The 12,761-nt window shown below is 37.8% G+C and overlaps 1 protein-coding gene across 1 annotated transcript in view; it reads left to right on the top strand.

Moving 5' to 3' along the window:
• The window catches only part of clstn2a (calsyntenin 2a), a 219,972-nt gene that overhangs the window by 186,963 nt on the left and 20,248 nt on the right, over positions 1–12,761 (top strand). The window lies entirely within an intron of this gene.

Below are 12,761 nucleotides of genomic sequence, written 5' to 3'. Positions count from 1 at the left end.
AAGCTAGCATATCGATAATGGTAAAGTTTCATTCGGTAACGAGCTATATTTATAAGGCAAAACTAAAAACAGGTTGCATTGATACACGTTTTTCCATTACCATCAGTTACACTCTGTGATGAAGGTGAATTTCGTCTAAGATTCATAACATATACGGTGTTTTGCATGTAAGAGTTTCCATGATGAAAACATTGTTGACTCTAATGAAGACTAACATACACTCTGAGTCCGGAGACAAGTACCGCATCGTCGGTTCGAGGACAGGTCCGGGGTTGAGGGCGAAGCAGAGGAGGTCGTTCAAGAGTGCGGGCAGGGTCCGAGGAAGTAGTTTTTGCCTTGTTTGCCTTCGCTGACTGCATATGCAGGTGCTTTGAGCTGAATATTTCCGGGAACGGTGACATGTGATGAGTGCACGCAGGGCAGCGCGCGCAGTGGGGCTCGGGGCGGGCACGAGACATGAAGGCATCTGATTGGTTCTTTACATTCGCACCGAATGGCAGTGATTGGTCAGAGTTTTTACTGTCCTGCAGCTGCTACAGAGGTCTGATTTTTTTCATTCCTTTTTCTGAACACATAATGTATTGACTACTATCAGGATGGAAGGACCATTTCACCCAGTATAAAAAAAAGTGTTTCTGAACAGGATTACCTACCCTACCTTTAAAGGTAAAGTGGTTGCTTTGCATTGTGATTGGCTGAGTGCTGCTGCATGTCCTCATCCAGGAACAAGGCTGCTTCCCTGCATCTGGACCTCTTTTGGCCCACCTCGGTCCCAGTGCCATGCCAGTGTAATGGATTTGCATTAATAATGCAGGGGCGAGAGGGAAAAAGTCATGCTGAAAGAGTGCGTGTACATGTTTGAGGGAAGATAGGGAGTGATAGATGTAGTGTGCATAGATTTGCGTATCGCTTTAGAGAGCATGGCGGAGGAACCGGGGTTTGAATCGGCACACGTGGATATGAAAGTGTGCATGCCTTGATGAACTGAAGCTGAACTTAGTGGCCCCCATCAGTCTCGGACTGAGTGGCTGGAGAGATTCGCTGCTCTATTCCTCTGATGACTTCCAGTGAGTTATTTTCCCAGCTTTCGCCCCCACACTTTCGATTACCCCCATCCATTCCCAGCCTCCTGCTTGCTCTATGCTAGCCTTTCACTCTCTCTCCACTCAAAAGCATGTGGAGCACGTCAAATCTGGAGGTGTCAAATGAGCGTCTTTGATAAAGCAGCCAGTGTCTGAGGTCAACAGCACTATTTATGGCATGCGGAAACAGCTCGGACTGAGGCGCCACATCAGAAATAAAAGCTAAAATGGCAAAGGGTTTGGAAAAAAAAAGATTTTTCTGTCATAATGTTATGTGATGGTATCAGCAACAGGCTTATGTGTTTTACGCACATCAACACTCTTAGATTTCTCTTTTTGCGTTTGAAAAACTGCGCAGGAGAACAACAGCTCATCATCGCATTCTATAATTGAAAACTGCAGTTTGAATTTGCGCTTTCACCAATGAACGAGCTTGAATTTTCCTTCAGAGACCATTGTGTGTGTCTCTGTGTCCAACAGTGTTGCATTCTAAACAGGCATGTGCCTTTGAGACGTTCCCAGGCTCATTAGCTGAGTATTTTATTGTCTCATTACATTGTTTACGAGATGAAAAAACACACAGAAGTGCCTACACAAACACACACATATGCACGTATTGTCACAGTGATGCACCGTGAAATATCAACTCGCTCAAAGTTTCTCCCTCACTCACTCCCCCTGGGGAAACAGAGGAGACACACAGACCCCAGTGTGTCATTATTGACATACTAATGAGTTAGCAGCCGTGTGGCAAACTGCAGGGCTGCCGTTGCTCACCACTGTGTGGGGAGAATATTTGCTTTTTTATTAAACAGCCCAGTGGGAGACTCACTACTTTCACACCCACAGCGAGCATCTTAACCTGACTGCCTTTGGATGTCAACATGTCTAAATGTGCGTGCAAGTGAGATGAAATAGTTTTTCTTTAAAATCTCTCTGCATGTGTCATTTACATAAAGCACAATATTAATGTGCTTTTTTAAAGGATACAATGTTAATAGTGTATTTTTGTTTTTGCATGCACCATTTCAGTAACACACAAATGAACATGCAATTTTATATTTGTGAGTAATTTGAATACAATTTTATTTAAGCAAATTACTCGCACATATAAAATTGCACGTTCATATATGTGTTACTGTGGTATTGCTGTTATTTGTATATGTCCCATGATAATTCCTTGGTATTCTTTGAAGTGCCATGTAATTCCATTGTAAATTCCAGTGTCAACTAGTCTCTCCCCTGTGAAGGCCTCCTTCCCTTCCCTTTACCTCTGTATGGATAAAACGTTGTCGGGATAATTCCGGTTCACATGGCTACGTGGAAGAGATAAATAATTCTTTATTATACATATTTATGGCCAGACAAGTAGTTTGTTGAGGGTTGGTTCGTAAAGAAGGACTACAGGCCTGTGGACATATATATTCAAACGCGCATACCTATACACTAAACACTAAACACGTGATGCGCATATGCACGGCGTCTGCATTTTCGTGGGTTTGCGTTTTTGAGGTTTGCGCAAAGATAACCGTTTCTTCAAAAAGAACATTTACATTCTTGAGTTTTGTGCGGATGAGCGGGCCGCGAGTGTTTTCTGTTAGAACGGTGTCGTTTTAATTACTAATGATCTTTGCAACGGAAGTGAATCAATCAAAACTAACTTTAGCTGGACAAAAACTTTATTCTAGAGCTACTGTGAAGCCAAAACAATCTCTGTTACTGTAATTTCCTATTATCACTGTAAAGCTGCTTTGAAACAATCTATATTGTTAAAAGCGCTATGTAGAATTCTTTGAAGGTGACTTGACTTGACTAAATGTATAGGGGGATCATTCAATTACATAAGTACCATGGTGACTTAGTATTACCATGACACTTGTCCAAGTGTCAAATATATATATATATATCATTTTATATATATGTATGTATATATATATATATATATATGTATGTATATATGTATATATGTGTGTATATGTATGTATATATATATATATATATATATATATATGTATATGTGTGTATGTATATATATATATATATATGTGTGTATATATATGTGTGTATATATATATATATATATATATATATATATATATATATATATATATGTATATATATATATATATATATATGTATATATGTATGTGTATATATATATATATATATATATATATATATATATATATATATATATATGTATATATATATATATATATATACACATACATATATATACATTTAATAATTCTGTAGCATTCTTTGAATTACTTTGTACTAAATACTGTGAATCACATTTGTTTTTTTGTGTATATCAAAGTACCATGGTATAATAATTTGGTACCATCACTTTACCATTCTAACACCACATTGCTGTTTTGTAAGGGGTGTTTAGGGGTTTTATCCTGCATGCTTATGTTTGTGTGCATGCTTGTACTAGTGTGTGAACCCTCATTACCATTGTCCAATTTCCACATATCTCTTACTGTAAAAACAATTTGCTCCTGCTCTGGGCTGCAGATAGATTAATTTACACAGCGTAGGCTCCAAATTGGGAAGCTTGGGAGAGGTCACTCTTTAGTTGACTTTTGTCCCCGGAGGGCACGGTCTAATTCCTGCTATAATTACTCACTCTGTCAGCCTGTAATTTATAGTCACCTTCCAGAGTACCGCAGGCCCATCGCCACCTCTGTTAGCACGCCTGCCGCTGAACAAACAACACCCGCTAAAAACATCCGCTGCTGCACACAGCAAGATGTGTCAGATTTCAGTCACAACACTTTTACGTCTTAATCATGACCTAATGCCGCCACGCTGGTCGCCATATTTTCTGTGATCAACGTGTTTTGGGTATTTGGCCCATTAGGTCGGTGTTTGTGGTGCTTGGTTGTTTTCATTGTTGAATTGTGACCTCTGCGTGAACTAAATTCACTTGATAAACAAGGTTTAAGAGTAGAATTGCAATCTTGCTCCAAACGACCTGATGAATATTGAGAAAGTCATAGAGTCCCAAAGAAATCTATCAGGGATTTCCAGCTGTGGTGGAGTATCAGAAACTCTGAAATGGTAGATCAGTTAATACCATAAATGAACGCCCAAACTATACTGGGATGATGCCCTAGCACTTTTTGAGTGGGTTATGGAGTTATTTATTTGCAAAATTGTATATTGAGATTTTCTGTAGCACAGTTGATAAAACAGCCCGTTTCAAGTGGAATATTTCCCATTTTCAGTTTCAGCTCAGGGGTGTGATATTTCCAACATTGCATTCTTCACTATGAAACGGGAACACATTTATGCACTCACAGTACTCACAGATATAACCAAGCTACTTGAGTTGTTCTGCAATTATAATAAATTTAACTGGCTTATGCTTTTATATAATTTCTGGTTACATTTTCTAAAGCATATAAATTAAACCTTTTTTTATTTAAACGTTTTACTATTTTATTTCATTTTGTTTTATTGTTAATAGGTATAATTACGTTATAATTCATAACTATAATTTTAACCCAAAGTAATTTAATTGACATTAATTGTTTGCCTTATCCAAGGTACTTACTATTATTATTATTAGTAGTAGTAGTAGTAGTAGTAGTATTAATGAATATTATACAACATGGATATACTGGAAAATACTGTCAGTAGTAGACTAGTACATGTGATTTGCTATTGTCCTTTCACTCTTTTTGTATGTGTGTGTATTTTAGATGGCACTGGAGAGGAGGGGAAATTGAATTGTCACTCTTCATTGTGTCTTGGGTTTATATCTCATTTGAGGTTTGATTCTGACATGAGAAGTTGTCTCAAGTTGTGGTTATGTGGCAAAAAGTAAAATCTCATTAGAAGACTCTAGTAATTCTCTTGAAGTATTACTCTAGTTACCTGTGTTGAGAAGTAACTACTGTAATTAAAATTAGTAAAACCACTAACTTAACTATAGTGTTTATTAGTCTTAAGTTGCATGAGGTCAAGTTAGAGCAATTTCGTTGATAAAAAGATCTATTGTCAAAAGTGTAACAATGTATGAAGCACCACTTCGACACATGAATCCATGTGACCAACTTGAACCCATTACCAATTCTGCATTGGGAAATTTTTAGCACTCACACAGTTCCTGTTCACCTAGATTCCTATTGAAATTATTCCAAAATTGCCCACTGACAAGGATATAATGGTTAAAGATAAAGTCAGTCAAAACAAAATCAAACACACAGCATTGTCCACTTTCTTTGTCTTTCTCTCTTACCCTTACTGAACGCTCCCTGCTGCGACTAAAGCCACATTCAGACCCTCCATCCACATATACATCATGAGCCACTTACATAGCACAACCAATATCACGGCCCACTGCAGATCTTAAACCTGCTCTGCTGGATTAGTCACCAATCTCTCTCGTTTCATCTCGGCCAAAGAACTTTCATGTGTGTGGTTGCAATCAGCAAATTGCAGTGTTTGTCTTCTACTTGTCACAGACCTTCATTTGAAAGTGGGTGGTTAAAAGTGTCTCTTTCATTGACTTTCTCAGTTAGAGGTACAGCGTCTAATTCTATAGGGATGTTCCAGTCATGTATCGTCTGGCTGAGCTCCATCTGTCGTGGTGAATAACGGCTGTAAGAGAGTATCATTGCACAGGTGTCTCGAAGATCTCCTTATGGTTCCAATGGTAGCATTCCTGGTTGATGAGGAGGCAGGTGTGTGGATAACAGAGCCAAGCATGTGCTACTTGGCACAGCAACAAACTTCCCTAATCAATTACCCAGAATGCCCTTAACTGACTTGCATGAGGGCAATGGGAATAGCAATACTGCTATCCGAAGATCTTTCCCCACCCGGCACTCTACGAGCTTTATCTCTGTCTACCGATTTGCAAACATTTCTTACTAGTAATCAATTATGAGATGTATATCTACACCTCCAAAAAAGAGAGGAGAGAAAAAGCACTTCTTCACTTTAATTTTTGCCATTCCATATATAGAACAAATCCCCCCCCCACAAGGCCATTTGAGGGAGCAGATGATGGAACAGATAAAGCAGCTCCTAAAATTAGCCTAATCTTCTGTTCAATCAAAGAAATAATTAAACCTTGAATTGCACCTCCCTAGTCAGCTCACAGTTAGAGTCCCTGGACTCCATGATTAAATGCCAACGCTGGAATGTTTTTTTGCGGTAGCCATTTATTCTTTAAAAATTTCTTGGCACCTCTCTCCCTTTGAAGAAGGACATGGCGTTATTCCAGGAGCTGTGAGAGAGCGTTATTATACACTGTGCGACTGTTAGTTAGAGGTAGACATGGGTGAAATAACAAAGGCGTGATAATATGTAATATATTACATCCTTGTGACAACATACAAGGTGTCATGATATTTATTTTCCCTGAAATGAGTGCAGTTTTTCTTTTTTCCCCAGTGTTGACGGAATGACCTATGGAAACAAGAAATCAGGATGTGACATATTGAAGGGCCATAATTTGCTTTGCTATGTGATTTCAGGGGAGGGAATTTCTATAGAGCATTTTATTGTACAAATACTGGAAATTATGGCCAGTGCTGGGTGATTCATTTATATACAGTGCTGCTTGAAAGTTTGTGAACCCCTTGCAGAACTTATGAATAATCTTAACAAAACAAGAGGGATCATACAAAATGCATGTTATTTTTTATTTAGTATGTCCTGAATAAGATATTTTACATAAAAGATGTTTACATATAGTCCACAAGGCAAAAAAAAAAAAAAAAAAAATAGCTGAATGTATAAAAATGACCCAGTTCAAAAGTTTATGTACCCTTTCGTTACCTGAATGATCCACAAGTTTTTTTTTTGTTTTTTTTGGTTTCTTGATGGTTGTTCTTGAGTCCCTTGTTTGTCCCGAGCAGTTAATCTGCCCAATGTTCTTCAGAAAAATCCTCCTGGTCCTGAAAAGTCTTCAGTTTTCCAGCATCTTCGGCATATTTGAACCCTTTCCAGCACAAACTTTAAAGTAGCCCTGTGTAATATATATATATATATATATATAGACTTAAAACTTTATCAAATATGAAAATATTAAACGTAAAAGTTTTTTCGAATATATTTTATTATATAAAAATTGCCACATGGAGACTTCCGTAATAATTTTTTTAATATGGCGACACAAATGGGTCTTTTAATCAAAGAACTGATTCATTAAATGAATTAAATATGTTTTTGCTACTGATGTTTAAATCAGAGATATAATACTACATCTGTCCTTATGCTTTCATTCCATTATTACTAAATCAAAAGCATTACAGCTTTCACAATATTCATATGTTGTTCATCATGTTGGTGCTTTTTTGTCCCTTTTTTGAAAAAAAAAAAGTAAATTTAATAAAACATTTTTAAATGAAATGAAGGCTCCATGTAACATAAAATGCTTGCATAATTATTTATTGATTTATTTTTTTACATGTACCGGGTTGCCTCGTTGGGGATGACATGTTGAGATCACATGACCAGCTGAATATGTATTACTTTATCTTGGTAACCCCCATAATATATGCTTGTAAAATAAATCAGTCAATACAGCCTTTTTAAAACGGTAGATATAAGACGACTGCCCTGCACAATTTATTTAATACATTTTCATTTTATTTCTTGAATATCTGAGATAGATATATATAAATCTCAGATATTCAAGAAATAAAATGAAAATGTATTACATAAATTGTGCAGGGCAGTCGTCTTATATCTACCGTTTTAAAAATGTATATCAATATATATCAACCTTTGTTAGAGACCAGCGTCTCATGCAGTGTATTGCGAACATTATCTGAGGCAACAGCACAAGCCTGTGAATACAATGCATTAATGTTGAATGAGGAACAGACCTGTACCGCATTTCTCTCCAGCAGTCAACATGACACAATGATGCCTGTGCATGTAGAGAGATGTAAAGTTCTAGGTGTGATTTGTGTTCCAGCTCTCGCTTATTGTCACACTCTCATTTATTTGTTTGCTCTGAAGGTCGTGGATGCAATTTGTTGACAAGGGAACAGATTAAAAAATTGTGCAGCAAAATAAATAAAAAAAAACATTGTGAAGAGCGAGCGAGTGGTGGGGGTGGATGAGGCCAAATGTAAGCATGTTTTAATCCTTGGCGGCGTGTGCCTTTGTGTGCTGAAACAGCCAAAATCATCTCCTGTCAGGCCAAGATTAATGCTTCATGTGTGTTTTTCATTAGCAGCAAAGCATGCACACTCTCACACAGAGCCGTGTTCTGTATGTTCCTCGACGGACATGTAATGAGGACGAGACCGGATAGAGTCTGCAGAGGTTGACATGCCATCAACGCTGTTGTAAATGGCAGTCGAAAGCAATATCAATCTGATTAAAATACATATGGGTAAAGTGGTCAACCAATAAGTTAGTGATGATAATTAGTTTTAGACTTATTTGTTAGTTATTCCTTAGTTGCTGTTGTTGTTTTTTACAGCGGTGCTTTAAAACTCATGTCAGAGACCCCTCATATAAAAAATATGAATGAATGCAATTACTTTTCACATGCAGAGACTGTGACTTTTTTTTTTTACAGTGTGTTTTTGTTGGGTACAAACACTCCAAAGCAATATTACTAGAATAGGTTATTAATTGAATTTGAAGTTCCACTATTATGCTTTTTTAAAGTTTCCTTATTTTGTTTTGGAGTTCACCTACAACAGGTTTACATGCATTCAAGGTCAGAAAACACTTTAATTTTCTCATAATATATATCATCAGTGTTCTCACAGTGTCTGAAATGGCTCGATAAAGGATTCAATCTCTTTAACCCCCTCCTTTCTGAGAGCCTACTCTGCTCTGATTGGTCAAAAGGCCCAGTCTTGTGATTGGTCTACCGCTTACAGCGCGTGTCGGAAATTAAACGCTCATTACCATTTCTGTATTTCAACTCAGAAGACTTCCTCAGCACTTATATCCACAGGAAGTTACCTGTGTTTTTAATGTCGGTTTTACCATATCAATTCGAGTCTGAGTCCTGAGTCTGAGTGGATTTGTTTTTGCGGCACAAAACAAAACCGCATCGTCTCGACATGCTGAAAACACGAACCAAGCTCTTGCAGGCCTCAGCTACTGTACTAGTGTTTGAGAGTGGGTCAAAACAGATGTTGTTCACAGACAGCCAATGAAGACCAAAGGTGGGCATTATGCAAATGTATTACATGAAGTAAGACTGGAATAACTGACAAATTATTTCAGGCAGTTCAGAATTGGTTCTTTCTTTGGGGTGACAATTAAGTTAAACTCTCATATAACTCTTACTCTATATACAGAGAGAGAAAATGTGTCTCGAGACCCCTGTGTTTTGGCCCATTCTGTTGTGCTTTATCTAGTTTTAAAAGTTGTAAATGGCCCCTAAGAAACACACGTCTGTTATGTAGTTTTGCACATTCTTCGTTTAGATTCATTAAGGAAATTCACTATTAACTGGTTAGTAGATGTGGAAATGCCTGTCTCCAGAATTTGATTAACTGGTCTGCCTATTTGCACTGAATTACGTTGCAATTAACACGCTTCGAGTGTTGTCCACATGTTTACACACTGCAGACTATTCGTTTTCATACTCTGAACAGAAGACCCGTTTTTGAGAGACGTTGCATGAGCTGTTAAATTAACCAGCGCTAATGCTGCTGTTTTCATGCCTCACTTGACACACTGGACGTTGCAGAAATCAAAATTGCATGAGCTTATTTTTGCAGTTTTATTTCTGGAGACTTTTTGAAGAGTCTTTTTTTTTTTTTTTTTTATAGCTTAGCTACACATAATTATAATTTCTGCTCTCTTTATAGAATACAGGTATTCCATCCCAATTACAACCTAAATCTTTAGTTAAAACAGTCAATCGCATTGTAAAAACAGGTGCTGCGTACAACAAGGGTTAAATATTACATTTTACAGGGTTTATATATTATATTATATTATATTACTTTCAGTACACCTAGGTCAGATATACACCTGAATTGTAAGTGCAAGGGGTTTGAATCCCAACCTATTTTTTTAAGCCAACTGACAATGACAGCCAGTAATGACGAAGAAATTTCATTTAATTGACAGTTTTAGTTTCTTAATTCCCAAGAATTAAGGGTCTGAATCTGGATCTTTTGGTCCTGGATCTCAAATCAAGTGCCCAAACGATAAAATATGGCACTGAATGGCACTTTGTGTTGAGTATGTGAGTATGTGTGTGTGTCTGTTGTGTGCATGTGTGACATTGGAAAGGGCAGAAAAAGATTAGGCTGATAGAGTAAGATTGCTTCCAAAAGAATGGAGAAATAGAGAGCTTTTTGAAGAGTCTAGTGAGATGGAGATAAAGAGAATATCTATTCTAGAAAAGGAGAGATAAGAGAAAGAGGGGAATAGAGGGGAATAGAGGTGTGGAGTGAGATCTGTCCCCAGAGGCAGCGGTGAGAGAGAGAGAGAGAGAGAGAGAGAGAGAGAGAGAGAGCGCTTCTCTCTGGAGACCTGGCTCATCTCTCCATTAACTCCCCTCTGCAGTAGCTCAGCAACATCCATCCAGGCATCTTCAGTTCAGTATGGTGCTCTCCTTGACAGCACACAAGCGTGTGGAGTATGCATAAACATGTTTACTGCACGATACTAGAAAATTATCATTATGAAATTATGTGTGCACTGATAATCACCATTCATTGCCTGTAAGCATGAACAGGTGGCAGAGTTAATCTTAATGAAATTAAGATTTCATTGATTTTTCGAAGTGTCACTAATTTTTATCTCTTAGGGGCCGTTCACATGTGCACATGGGTGTATTCTTAGACAACAAAATGGAATAAAATGTCTCAAGAAAAAGTTAATTTTGGGATCTTAATGTGGTGCTGATGCAAAAAAAGTAAGACATTGTCCGTTAATAATGCCTAAAGGTGGTAACTGTGTAAATGCTAGAAAATAAATAAACAATGAAGTGTAGAGGAACTTTAAATGGCTCTGATTGGTTTGCATTGATAAGTAAAGTGATCTGATGTTTCTCATACTAAAATCTTTGGCAGCGTTTACACTTGGCATTAACATGCGATCACCGTGATTCGATCAAGCAGATCGGATCATAAGCCGAACAGGACATGGTGCGTTTACACCTGTCCACATTAAGTGGCTTCTGTATCTGGATCACAGATCGGATCTCGTTTTCCCGCGAAAAAAAAAGAAGGATGGCTCCGGTGCAAAGGGTCGACCTGATGTGGTGGGTTTTCTTTTAAAAACTGTTTTTAGTCGGGGTACGTTTTACAAATCTCGCAAAATGAGGAAGATGAAGAGGCTGCAAGTATAATAAGGATAGATGCCGTAATGGAAACGGTACAAAGAAACGTATCGGAGAACGTTGCCAGCTGTGGTGGGAAAAATGTGCGTTCTTTACAGAAAATGAATGGTTCTGCAACTTAAGGGTGCGAAAGCAAACATTTCAGTATATTTGCGATGTACTTCGCACTCGACTGTATCGCAAAACCACACAGCTCTCAGATCCTGAGAGAGGAGGGGGAATAATGACAGTGGGCGGGGTTTGTGTGACGTCCACCTGTGAATGCAGACACGATGGCTGGATTGCATTTACATTACACTGAGATCCGATCACAATGCGTCCTCGACTACCTCCGAACCCGGACACGCTGATCGGATAACATTCCGATCAGAAGCGCGTTTACACTTGTCTTTTCAATGCGTGTGTGGACAACATCCGGATACAGGTCGCATGTTAATGCCAAGTGTAAACGCAGCCTAAGTTCCTATAATTAGCGTCTGCTCATAATTATACCCAATTAAAGGAACACTATGTAGCTTTTCGACCTTCATAATATATTTCCAAGACCCTTGTGATGGTACATCGACTTACAAAAGGTTGAATGACACGTCTGCCATAGCCTGACGGGGTCTGTGTCGCTTTTACTGGCACTACGTAACTTCGGGGTTCGGGTAGTAACCCGAGCACAAAAAGAACTACAAAATTCGACTGCTTTACGGCATACGTCACTTCCTCCGACATATTTACGACAGTGCAAGGATTCCACTGTTTGACAAAAACACAATTTCTACACAGTGTGCCTTTAATTTGATAGGACATATGACAAATGATGAATAGTATAGCTAATGAAGGCAAATTAAGTTAAATTTCAGTGTCATTAAGGACATGTAAACGTGAACTGAAAACCCTCATGTTAGATTAAGCTATAGAATCACAGATATCGTTCAGATAAGAACACAAACCGATGGTCTCACTGTAAATGTTCCTTCCATATAGAACAGTGTGTCCTGTTTCTAGTTTGGAGTTTGGAGTGACCCAGACAGGATTCTGGGAAAGTTTTAATTTGAATTTTAACTAGAATGGATAAGTCATGATGGATCAATCAAGTAGCTGATAAGAGATTAGATAAGACATTTATTCATTTTATTATTTTAAAATTAATTTAGATGATGTTTCAGATGACCTTCAAGATGATGACGTGTTAATTGAATGAAAATGCAACTTTATACAACATGTTTAGAATCCTGTTTTATTTTTCCATTTTGTATGTACACAAAAACATATCTCTAAGAAGTGAATCCTATCAGGTCAGGTTTAACCCAATTATAGGTCGACCAATTGGTCAGGTAGTGATTATGAACATTGTCCCTTTTAATGACATGAACAAACATACTAAACTTGTTGTATTTCTC

The sequence above is a fragment of the Rutilus rutilus genome (assembly GCF_951802725.1).
Source record: "Rutilus rutilus genome assembly, chromosome: 6".
NCBI lineage: Eukaryota > Metazoa > Chordata > Actinopteri > Cypriniformes > Leuciscidae > Rutilus > Rutilus rutilus.
The sequence above is the reverse complement of the archived record's forward strand: the minus strand, read 5'-3'. Positions and strand labels throughout refer to the sequence as shown.